General features: G+C 47.6%; 2 long non-coding RNA genes across 2 annotated transcripts; one reads left to right on the top strand and one right to left on the bottom strand.

The window, feature by feature from the left end:
• Positions 1-207: 207 nt before the first annotated feature.
• LOC143162815 (uncharacterized) lies at positions 208-5,865 on the bottom strand. Its single transcript, XR_012995796.1, has 2 exons — positions 5,550-5,865; positions 208-642 (listed from the first exon to the last, which is right to left on the bottom strand). It is a non-coding gene; the product is annotated as an uncharacterized LOC143162815 (long non-coding RNA).
• On the top strand, positions 3,800-4,516 carry LOC143162816 (uncharacterized). Its single transcript, XR_012995797.1, has 2 exons — positions 3,800-3,866; positions 4,415-4,516. It is a non-coding gene; the product is annotated as an uncharacterized LOC143162816 (long non-coding RNA).
• Positions 5,866-10,156: the final 4,291 nt, after the last annotated feature.

Below are 10,156 nucleotides of genomic sequence, written 5' to 3'. Positions count from 1 at the left end.
TCCACAGCATTTTTTCCCTTGCCATCCCTCCCATGACATCTCTCTCGCCCCCCTCTCTTCTTGTGGCCCCCCACCAGCCCCAGCTCCACCCTTTCCCCAAGTGTCCCAGTTAGGAAGCGAAGAGGTAACTACGTGCCAGCTAGTACCTTCTTATCTAGTCACAGTATGTTCCCCTAAGGGAATTTTTGGCCTGGGACTGTGTGTGTGTGTGGTTTTATATGCTTTATTTTTATCACAGAAAGGATAGACAGTACATTATGTCTTCAGTCCAGGAGGTTACACATTAGATAAGAGACAGGCAGATATACTACAACTGCTCCAGCCCATGGAGTTATGTTCCTGAGCACTGGGAATGTAACAGGTAAACTGCTTCCAACCCCCCACGTTCAGGCAGTGGATTTTGTGTCAACAAATCCAGATCCAGGCAGAGATTTCGATGTTGATGTTCCCGCAGCCAGAGAATAAAGTCCACGGTGCTCCCTCCGTCTCTGCTGCACTCGTACCTTCTCGTTGGCCCCAGCCTCCCATCTCCCCTGTCCCATCCGCTCCTCCTCTGGCTTCATCCTCACCCCTCTCTGTCCGTCTCTGATCTGGACGTGTGGTGCGGTTCAGCAGTCGGCTTGGGCTCCTCCAAGAATACAGCTGGATTCAAAAGGGAATGGGTGTGTGTATAGGAAACAGTGGTGTCAACAACTTCATGATAGCAAATGTTAACAAAAGTTGGGAAAGGGAATTTCAAAAAAATGATAGTTTGGTATTAACAGCTGGGATCAGAGCTGGTAAATCTGTGCCTACTTCTTGCACCTTTCTTGAACTATCTGGGCTAATTAATGCTGGAGACTGCACATTAATTTTTAAAGGATTAAGGGTGAGCCACAGTATGGCGATCCCTTTTTTTCTGTCATTGCAATAACAGTGTCCTCGCCACTGAACCACAGCTGTGGCAGGCTCCAGCAAGAATCCAGGGTCTGGTTCACCAGCATCAGCACCCCTGACAAAGCTAAGGGGCGTCCAACCACTTCCACAAAGCCACCTCTAGTCTGGCAAGGGAGGTGCTGCAGAGCCTTTGAGTCATCCCACAAATTCGTGCCCTCACTCACCTCCCCCCAAGCCTTCATCTCACGTTGTGAAGATTAACAGCATGTTGCAGCATCACTGTGCTGCGATGGGGATGGTGGTGCTGGGTTTATTTTCTCAGGAGAAACAGATAAAGGTCGCACCAGCTACTACCCAACACCAAAGCTGAATTAGTAAATTTATTATTCTTTTAAACCTGACAGACGTGACAGGGGCTGTTTTGGATTTTGATCCAAAGCTTAGCAAAGCCTATGACCTCTGTATCAGCCTGACAATGAGCAATTGCAGCCGTGCTGCCCCAGCATCCATCAAATGCAATGATTAAGTGGCTTGACTGGCACGGCAGAGATAAAAGTCATTGTAACTAAACATTGTCACAAGATCGATGTCTCCCACTTAGAAAATATTGTCTTAACTCAGGCTTTAGTTTCTGGGTGTTTCTGTGATGGTCTCACCCTAGTGTCTGCATCCTTTACAAATATTCCCCAGACTTTAATGAATATATCTTTGTGGCTTACCTGTGAGATAAGAGCAAACTATCACCCTAATTTCATAGTGGGGGAAATGAGGTACCAAGAGATTATCAGCAAGGTGTAACCACTCATTTTGATACCTAGCCTGAGTCATATAAATTTCAATTTTCCTGACTAGCTTTTTTGTAGCTCTTTATGCACCTTCAGCATGGCTTTGGCCGGCCCAAGTCCAGTCCCAAAGCCTGATAACATTTGCACATCCAATCTCTCATGTCTGCACTTGGCCACTTGAAATGAGGGATATGCAACACATCTCAATTCTCCAATTCCCTAACCTGAGAGGGCTTGACATTGCCTTCTTGGTGTCCTGATGCTTCCGTTCATGCCATAGATACTCAGTATACATTTACGTTTAATGTAAAGCTGGCATCACCTCTGAACTGCCTATTATTTTCAAAGGCTCCTGTGATAAGGCTAATTTGGCCATTACATGCATCTTGCAAGTTTTATAATAACTGAGCATATCAAACAAATCTCAGACTAAGCTGTGCCTATGCCTCCTCCCCTTCCCCAAAACTCCACACCGATTGCTCCAGTGCTACTTGTGTAATACAAATGTGGGACCATGTGTTTTCTCTTCTAGAGTTTTTAACATGAGGAAAGATGGGGCTGCTGGAGCCCAGGTCAGGAAAGTCCACACAGTTCTTACAGCCTTCTCCATCTGCACGTGTACCCAGTCCCAGCCGGTCGCTGGCAGTTTGCAGGTTGAGGAGTTGGGAAGGGAGGATGGTCCCTGCTTCATCATGGTGCTGGGTCTAGTTTGAACTCCTCAGTGAGAGCTACGCTTCTGCTGAGCCCTTCGACAGCTTCTCACCTCCACCCTGGGGAGCCATGCGACACCCCAGGCATCTTCATTCCCTTCTGCACTTGCTAGTCTTCTGCCATCGTTGCAAAAATGAAGCTCATGCACACTGCCTGCTCCCATGTCTACTCTCCATTTCCCTCCCCGCAGCCCTGTGGTTATTTCCTCAGCTGCCAAACCGACCAGATTCAAAGGTCGCAGCAAGGATGCTCCCTCAAGTGCTCACAAAACACCCATCCCACTATCTCTGCTCTGCGTAATGGGGCTGGAGGAGGCCTTCGTGTTTGCTTTTACGGAGATACTGCCTTGGAGGTCATGCCACCAAGCGTGGGCTCTGCTTGCCTGGGATTATTCACGTGCTGCCTGGAGAAAGCTGTCCTTTCCCTTTGGTACAAGAGGGACTTCAGTAACAAAAAGCCTTCCCCATTCCCAAATGAGCTAGCTGCTTGAGGTTGGAGACTGAGGGTACGTTATTAGCAAGGAATTGCCAAAATTGGCATGGTCTGGAGCAACAAATGGTATGTGAAGCCCCAGAGAGCTTGGCTTGCACATGTAAGAGATGTAGTGTTGGGTTTGGTAAATCCAAACCAGCCCTCCCATCCAAGGGCAATCAACTCTGAGCACTGAGTGTGTGCTGAGAAGTTGCCACAGTGAAAATGGAGCTGGTGTGCCCGGAGCTGGGGACAGAAATGCTGGAGCTGCCTGGGGTGGCCAGTTCCCAGGAGGTTTCAGTGAACACCGCAGGTACCCATAAGCCAGCTCATTTTGAACAGGTAGATGGGACAGACAGATGGACTCATCTTTTTGATTCTTCCGTTTTGCAAAAATCCCCTTTTCTGGCTCAGCTTTTGGCATGGCTTCTTGCTGGCTGATGGCCAGCTTGGACACCAGGACACTTTCAAGGTACGAATGAAGTTCTCAGCAATGACTCCTACAGCTCTTAAACCCTGACAACTAGTCAGAAGCCAAGGCAGTTCTTCTCCCAAGTCCCCCAAAACATCCCCCTTACCTGCAGCCAGCTCATCCCCACGCGGCAGGGCTTTGCTTGGGCAGCACCGCGGACGCTGGCAAACTCATGCTGCAAGTAAGCCATTCCGCTCCTGCGCTTTAAAGGTCTGGGACTGTCAAAGTTGGCACATTTTGGAGGCTGAGTATCTCACAGTGGTTTTGGGAGCAAGTTATTCTGCCTACCTCTAGCTTGTTTGTTGTTTTTTTTTTCAGGTCTCCCAGCTACTCTGCGTGGCCAGGAGCAGGGCTGGGATCTCCTTCTCCCAGTGTGCACGGTGGGGCTGAGTCCCTGCTCTGCCATACGAGCGATAATTAATTGCTCTCCTCAGTGAGGAGCGCCTGTGCCAGCAGTAAGCAGCACTGGCCAGGAAGCAAGCAGCAGTGAGATGGAGAAAGCAGGCGGTGTAGCTGCACACCCGCACAGTGGCACAACTGCATTGACAAAGGTACGGCGTCAACTGTGGCTTCGGTACAGGGGTGTTTGGAAGCAGATAGTCTCTGCAATGAGGGTTTCCCCTGGGCTTTTGTACTCCCATGCTCGCAGGGCAGACTGGGTGTGTTCTTGGGCAGGGGGGCTGTGACCTGGCGGGTGCTCCCCCTAGCCGGGGTGTCAGGCAGAGTAGCAGAAGCGCTTTTGTTCCAGCTAAGCTGTGTTGGAAAATTGTTTTCTTTTCATCCTCTTTCTAATTTTGGGCTCTGAACTCGGTGACCAAAACACACACACGAGTCCGAAGTCCGGCGGGCCAAGGTAGATGTGTCATTATGGGGAATGTACAAACAGGAGCAGGAAGGGAGGGAAAAGGAGCCAAACAGTGGGGTCTACCCTCTTGCTGACCAATATTTTTGGTGATCTTGATGTGCCTGACCCTGGCTACCTCCAGTGATGTCTATGGTAGCTAGGGCTGAGCCACACCTCCTTTTCTTAAGCCAGACTGCTGTATCCACTCCATTTGACTGTTTCCCCCCTTTTAAAATCTATTCACTACGTTTGCAGTGATGGAAGACAGCCTAAGGAGCATCGCTGTGGCCTGCAATGAGGCACACTCCTGCATGTTCCCAGGCTAAGGCAATGTTGCTACACCTCCCAGCATCTGTGCAGCACAAAAATGGGACCAGAGTCCTCTGTGGGGATGGGATGAGGAGACAGTCTGCCCACCAACTCAGCCCTGCCTGCAGGATGTGGCCCCAGGACCAGATGCAACCACACAAGCAAAAAGCCAGCAACTGATGAAGATTTTGCAAACAGATTTGAAGATGTTTGGAAATTCTAATGGAAAAAACATTTGACAGTTTGCAAGTTAATAATAATAATAATAATAATAATAATAATAATAATAATGTATTTTGCCTATATGACTTTTTCAACACGACAGGCAAAGAATACCTTTGCAATACAAAGAATTGACGATATTCCTTGCACTCTGTCATTCTGTTCCATGCCCTTATTTTCACCATCTCCCACCTCTTACGCCAGTCACTGATGAATCGCTCCCTCGTTCACCCACATACTTAAATGGACAAGAATACAGATCAGTTGGACCTTGAAAATCAAGCCTTTTCTGTTTAATATATTTCGACCTATGAGGCAAGACACTGATATTGGCTGAAAGTGGATGCTTCTAAAGGGAGTCTCATCTCTTACACTTCCCCAAAGAGACCCCTACCCACCATCTTTCAGCGCCTTGTGTGTCTGGACTCTGGGTACCGAGCAGAGGTTGTACTTGCATTAGTGCACAAAGTATTACATTTAGTGCACCAAAAAAAAAAATCACATCCTGAGAAGTTCCCCAAACATTCTTAAAATAGATTTTTCTATCATTTAGGGTCGCATGCAGAACCCTAGCTGATGAGGTCTGGGAATCTGCCGTTAATTTGCTCATTAGGAGATGTTTTTACAGTGGCTTTCAGCACTCATGAGTTTTGTGCTCTAAAGCTCTCACTAAACTTCCATCAGGAAACTTCATGAGGAGGGAATCGCCTTCTTGGTAGGTCCCGTCAACCCCCTAAAATCAATCCTAAATCTAAACTCCCCCCTGGCCCCCTCCTCTCAATATGGTGCCAAGGCAAATATCAAACACGCACACGCCCCCAAATCTGCCACGGTTGAATAGATCTGAACGAGCTTTTACCTATCTATCCCAGGAATGTATCCCACTGCCTCTGGCAGCTTGCATGTGCGCCGGCGAAGAGTCCTGGGCAGTGACGTACATGGAGGAGCAATGCGGCTGGGAGCACGGTGGGGAATGCCAAGGATGCCACAACAGGAAGCGCAGAGACATAACACGTCCAAGTGGGGTAACTGAGGCAGACGGAGCAGGAATGCGATTAAATCACCCCTGCAGGATTTGGCTGAGCCGGCGGGACGTGCTGAGCTCATTTCCCCGTCAGAGGGAGGAAGTGAGCGGAGCAGGTTTCACTGTTTGTGTTTTGTTCTATCAGATAGGACCAAACAGCAGCAGCAAACATTGTGGTTTGGGGAAAGGTATTTCAGCACATTCCCCAGCTCCTTCTCCCTGGCCCGAAGTGCGGCTAGTGGAGGGTGAGAGGGCAAATGAAAGTCTCCCTCGGCACGCTGGCGTAGGAGATGGAGCCACCCACGGCGACTTGCCAGGAAGCCGGCAGACACTGGAGGGGCAGATCATGCGCATCCCAAAGCAGCGGCCACAGCCCTGCCAGGTGCACACAGAGCCATGTCTGAAGGAACTGCCGTATGCCTTTTGTTTTGCATGTGCTTCTCCCTCTGCAACACAAAACCTGTCTGCTCTGGCCGAGAAACGGGTCCCAGTTCCCTGAGGTCCCTCCACAGGGGTCTTGAGTAAGTCACAGGGATGACGACGAGGTGCAGCAAGCAGCTCCTCTACAGCTGGTCTGAGCTACTCCTGCCCAGGGGAGTATGTTGAAACAAACCTTTCCAGGCTAATTCAGTGTGCAAGCTACAGGGCCCTTGTTTGATCTCATTCTTCAATGCAGTCAGGAGTTTTTCTTTGAAAGAGTTTCAGTTTTTTAACCTGAAAATGCCACTTACTCCAAAGCAAAACTATCTGTGGAAAAAAATTTGAGTTTTGATATCAGTGAATGCAAATAGTCTCTTGTCAGTGGTTTCAGCTCTGGGGAATCCTGCACCAAAAATATTTAGGTTCAGTAATATTATTATGAATACAGTAAACATGGAGTAAAAAAGTGGGGAAAGGTCAACACTGAAATGTTTTGTTGCCATTGGTTTCTCTGGACATATTCATTGTAACTCAGGCTTTGATAAAGTTTTCCAGGTTCTGTCTTTGTCCTGATTCAGAAAAGAGAAAAAAACATTTCTGATATTCTGGAAATTTTCATAGGGTTGGGAAACAGAGTTTCCCACTTAGTCTATTGATTATTCACCAAGCAGCAAGGCTCTTTGCCCTCATGCTGTGCTTTGTAGCAATACATACACATACTGGATCATAGCTACAGCTCTTCTTGTCTCAATATCCAGCTGCTAAGCATGCTGAGACCTGTGTGACAAAAATAGGGCATGTTTTCAGATGCCACTTGGGAAATGCTAGATTTTACACAAGGCATGAAGATTGTCTCCATGCTGATAAGTGTTTTTAAAATACAATCGTATTTTGGGGTGGTGAGTGGAAGAGACTGAGACTCTTTTCTGTATTAATAAATCCTCTGAGTGTTCCTTTCTTAGGTTTTGCAGGGATCTTAAGTGCCTTATATGAGGCCCTGAGAAAGGAAGACCACCAGTCCGTCAATGTAGCATGGCTTTCTGAGCCCAGTTTGGGATTATTCCTATCAGGCCCTTTGCGTTTAAGCACAACTTCCCAAGTTCCATCACTTCATTAGGACACAACCATGTCCAGCAACACCAACAAGAGTAGGAACAGATCTGTGGCTTGCACAAAAGCTGGGAACAAGGTTTTCAAAAATTTGGAAAGCAATTCTCATAGCAACTGGTTTTGGCCAGTATCCGAAGCATCCCTCATGACAGATCAGAATCAATAAAGAGGGCCTCAGCAAAAGTGCTTTACTTCCCAGATATATTTCCTTTGAATGACTCCTTCCTTTACCAGGTTGCACACTGTTTATAGGTTAAACCAAGGTGGTTTTTTTCCCCTACCTGGCAACACTGCAAGTCTCACATGGTATCTGAGCAAGAAGTGAGGCTGCTTCCAGTCTTCTGTGCAATTCAGAAGTCAGGATGTTTATTTAAAAGTTTCCAGACTATATGGACTATGTCAGAGCTCTGAACTTCGCTGGAATTTCTGAAATGGTTGATTATGGGTTTCAGTTCACATCTGAGAAGAGGATTCAGGTGGCTCTTGGTGCATTCATATTCCTGTGCTTGTCCTTCCTGCTTTTAAGCTGCCACCTACCAAAAACATGCTGAGGCCAGGATTCAGCTGGTCGCCTTACTGGTGGGAGAAGCAAAAACTAGCCTGCAGTTCCCTCTTTTAGCTTTGCATGAGCTTGGGAGGGCTGACTTTAGTGAAAACTTGTTTTTATCAGTGTTCAAAGCTGCTTGCATGTTACTCAAGAGGCAGAAAGGCAGTAGACCCGAATTGGTTAAAGTTACTTTTCTGACCACAAACTCTGACCCCTCCCCAAAATGCTAATTGCTAGTGCCAACCCCAAAAGAGCTGCCCAGCTTCTCCCTCCCACCTCTATCCCTGCTTTTTGACAAGCGTTAGATATTGTGGCTTTTTTTCTTTCTTTTTTTTTTAGGTCAATGAATCTTGAATCCAATGCTCTCTCTTCTCTTGTTATTAGCAACTATCAACTCAGACACAATCCATCAGGTGCACATCAGAGCACCTTTTTTATTCTTCTTTTACTAACAGGCTGAGGATCCTAAACAGATGGCTGAAGAACAAACCCAGGTTTTAGTGTCAACAAGTGTTACTCTATGGATCCTGGGATGTTTCTGAATGGGTTTCTTTGAGAAACAGGGGGAGTCGCAGGGATGGTTTTGCTGTGAGCAGCTTTGCTGGTTGTCCTCCTTCCCGTGTGGCCATGGCCAGGCAGCCAAAGGATCAGCCATTCCTGTGCTGTGAGGACTCTGAGCCCTTTTCCCGGGAGGGACTGATCCAGATGAAGGCAAAGGATGGGAGAAGAGGCTGCAATGTGCCTACGCCCCCAACAGCCCTCAACTGAGCTCAGCCGTTGCAGCTGGATGTACATTACAGTAGCCCTGAAATGTCTCTTTCTGATGACACCTGAAGCTCATGTTGCATTGTGATCATGTTGCCCTGATCACAGCAGCGCCTCTGTGTGTGGTAGCCAAGAAAACCTGCAAGAACCGTAGGCTCGAAACATACCCATGGGGAAGACGACTCTCCTCTGGCTCATCAACTCCTGAAAAGACTTTGCCAAAAAAACCCCCAAAACTCAATGACACAGAGACAAGAAACTGGCTGGTTAGGTATAACCAGAGGACTTATCTACCTCCCTAACCATTCTCTACCCTTATTAATGGTTAAACTCTCTCTCTGTCATTGCTTGCTGTTTCTGGCCAATTCAAACTCTTTCAAGTGGGAGGGAGAGTGAATAATGGAGGGAAAACAACCCCAAAGACCAGCTTGTATTCCTCAAGACATCCATTTAAACAGCACCTCAGGTTACCTCTAAGTGGCATTTGCTTTCCTGTTAAGGGATATTTATGTCAATTCAGAAGTGCATGGATGAGCAGGGCCCTTAGCCTTGTCTTGAAATGGGTGAACGGGTATTTGTACATAACTCCCATCCTTTGTACTTACGTGGCATCCTTCCCTCATCTCCACAGTATCTCAGAGCCTCAGTTTTCTGCTTATTTATCTCCACGGTCTCCTGAAGACTTCTTAAAAAATGAGGTCTGACTGACTTGCCTGAACTCACACAGAAAACTGGTAGCAGCACAGAGGACTGAGTCGAGGATTTGTTAGCATGGCAGGTGGGTCACCATGAAGTCCTTCTAGTGCACCCCGAATCTCACAGCAGCCCTTTGGCCTCGGGCACCTGCCCTTATTCTTGCACAGGGAGGATGAAGCCGTGCCAGCCTCATGCCCTCATGGGGCTGTGTGCCCCACAGGCACCCATGCATGGCATGGTGGGAGTCACAGGGGCTTTGCCTGGCCACGGTGCTGCGGGCAGGTAACTCGTGCCCCTGCTTGGCTGCTGACGTCTCAGCCCTTTACTGAACTGAAACTGCTGAGAGTGACAGATTTGCTAAACCACATATTTTTCCTGTTGCAGTCAGATGGTAAATGAGGATTGAGCTGAGTCCACTGCCTGCACTGTCCCTCCTGCCCAATGGCCATGACGATATGTTTGAATCAGGTATGCGTGAACCTCCTCTGGTAGACGAAAACCCATACCCAGTCTTCTCCTGAGACTTGAACCAAACTACACTTGACCCTTCTGTCAAGTTTGAAAAGTTCATTCAACATTTTTTTCAACTTTCGCATTCCTCTGCCTTCTTTGGGATTTGACTGGAGGTAAAAGCAGTGAAATACCCTGAGGAATGCTGTCTTGCAGTAATTTCCGACCCTGCTGAAACCAGTCTTTCTCATTCTGGTTAACTCTTACCATTGCCAGGCCAAAAAAACATTTAGGCAAGATTCAAGTGGATGTCCAGGTCAGCAGCTTCGAGTGCTCTCATTCACCGGTGATCAGTCAAAAGTCTCTCTGCTGAGTTTGGTGGAATTGACATCAAAGTTACAACAACAGAAGGTTTGGGCCCAGCGTTTTTCATTGCTTGTCCACACTGACGTCA

This window comes from Aptenodytes patagonicus, chromosome 7 (assembly GCF_965638725.1).
Source record: "Aptenodytes patagonicus chromosome 7, bAptPat1.pri.cur, whole genome shotgun sequence".
In the NCBI taxonomy this organism is placed as follows: domain Eukaryota; kingdom Metazoa; phylum Chordata; class Aves; order Sphenisciformes; family Spheniscidae; genus Aptenodytes; species Aptenodytes patagonicus.
This window is presented reverse-complemented; position numbering and strand designations above follow the sequence as displayed.